Source organism: Gekko japonicus, unplaced genomic scaffold (genome assembly GCF_001447785.1).
Source record: "Gekko japonicus isolate JY-2015 unplaced genomic scaffold, Gekko_japonicus_V1.1 scaffold765, whole genome shotgun sequence".
Lineage (NCBI taxonomy): Eukaryota > Metazoa > Chordata > Lepidosauria > Squamata > Gekkonidae > Gekko > Gekko japonicus.
The window spans coordinates 819,946-821,977 of record NW_015163110.1 but is presented as its reverse complement, the minus strand read 5'-3'; the positions used below and the strand labels follow the sequence as shown (position 1 = coordinate 821,977).

At 59.4% G+C, this 2,032-nt stretch overlaps 1 protein-coding gene across 1 annotated transcript in view; it reads right to left on the bottom strand.

Annotated features, from left to right (window-relative positions):
• Nucleotides 1-2,032, bottom strand: part of LOC107106632 (phospholipid-transporting ATPase ID-like) — a gene marked incomplete at its 3' end in the record, with an annotated part of 44,029 nt that overhangs the window by 3,296 nt on the left and 38,701 nt on the right. The gene's annotated exons all lie outside the window — the stretch shown is intronic.

The following is a 2,032-nucleotide window of genomic DNA, read 5'->3' as shown; positions in this document are numbered from 1 at the left end:
GGTCATTGCAAACCCCCCCCCCCAAAAAAAAACAGACTGAACATGCTTGGACTGCATGTTTCATGGCTTTTCCCAACTGACCAAGGGCCATCTAGTCCACCCCCTGCTCAGTGCAGGATCAGCCTAGAGCCTCCCTGACAAGTATCTGCCCAGCCTCTGCTTCAAGACTGCCAGGGAGGGGGAGACTCACCACCTCCCCGGGCAGCTGATTCCACTGCTGCACAACTCTGACTGTAGAAAAAGCTTTCCCTAAGATCCAGCCGGTACCTTCCCGCCCTGAATTTAAACTAGAGGTGGCCAAACTGTGGCTCGGGAGCCGCATGCGGCTCTTCCACACCTTTTGTGTGGCTCCCGGCAGGGCGGCTGGGGAAGCTCAGTATCACTAGCAAACAAGGATCCTTCGACAAATAAATACCATTACCAATATCTGCTTTTACCCCTTTTGGTATTATTTTTGGCAGCCTCATTTAATATTCATAAAATGCAAATTTGCATGTTGTCCAATACGAACGTGTGATATCTGTTCATGTCTTGCGGCTCTCAAACAACTGACATTTATTCTATGTGGCTCTTACGTTAAACAAGTTTGGCCACCCCTGATTTCAACCCATTCTTGTGAGTCCTCTTGTCCTCTGCTGCCCACGGGCACAGTCCCTGCCCTCCTCCGAGTGACGCAGCCCTTCGGATCCTTCACGGGAGCCCTCCCGTCCCCCCCCACCTCCTCTCCTCCTCCAGACGGAAGCTTCCCAAGAAGTCCCCCGGCCTCTCCTTGCAGGGCTTCTCAGTCTCCCCAAAGAAGCAGGAGGAAAGGAGGCCCCTTGAGCGACCGACTGGCTGCCTGGAGGGGGGGGGGATGCAAAGATGGGGGGGAGGCTGGGGGGCAGGGCTCTCGGTCGCTTTTGGGAAGTGCACAGCCGGCCTTCGAGGCCTGAAGCAAGGAGCAGGAAGCCAGGCGGCCCCTCCCGGAACACCGCTTCTGCTCAGCTTCCCAAAACAGCACCGGAAAAGGGAAGTTGCTGTTGCTAGAAAGAGAAAGCCCGTGTGTGTCCCCAGCCACCGGCCCTTGCGGGAAGCCCTTGGCACTCCTCCCATGGTTTATTTTTGGGCACCAGAGAAAAAGTTGCCTCTGGGGAGATGCTTATAAACAGATCATTGTTGTGTCGACAATGAAGCGGGAGAGGGTTGGTTCCCAAGAGAGCCAGCCAGCCCCAGGCCGGAAGGGCAACCCTTGGCAGACACCCAGAGAGCGGTCCCGGGATGTGCCCCTCCCCCTGGCAGCCTCTTGCCACACTCTGGTACGCTTAGGAAGGGAGCCCTGGCTCTCGAAGGCTTCAACTCTGTTGAAGTTGTTGGTCTCTCAAGGGGCTCCTGGACCCAATCGGGAAGGGCGTTTTCTGAAGCATAACCGGGGGGGGGGGACCTTCGGTGAAGCAGGACCTTTGGCCCCCTCCCTCCTCCCTCAGGCAGCAGATCATCAGGGTCCCGTTGCAGGCCCCCCCCTGCCCCCGAGGTGTGGCACAATCCCCGGGCTCCTGGCTGGAGATTTCGCTTGTGCCAGCACAGGGGCAAAGGGATGCCCACCCTACACCTGGCGTGCACTTTGGTCCCAGCACTGGCTGGGCTCCAGGGGGAGGTCCGTGCCTATTGCAGCTGTGATGACACACACACCCGACCCATTGCAGGAAAGGCCTCCTCCGGCGCCACTGCCCTGGCTTGTGATGCCGCACCCACTTTGAGGGCTTCCCTGTCTCACCCCCCCCCCGTGACCCCGGCACAGAGCTTCCAGAGACCCTTCCCCCTCCCGGAGCTTCCCCGGCCACACCTGGGGCCCCCCACGCCCAAATGGCTCTGGCGCTCCGGAGGAGGAGGAGGCTTCCTTGTGGCTGGAGAGACAGGGAGAGAGAGAGCACCACCAGGTGGACAGGTCAGAAGCCAAAGGGCAGAGCAGATGGAGGAAAGGAGGAGGAAGGAAGGCGACAGGGGGCTGCGATATTGGAGCCTCCCCCACCCCACCCCACCCCACCCCACCCCA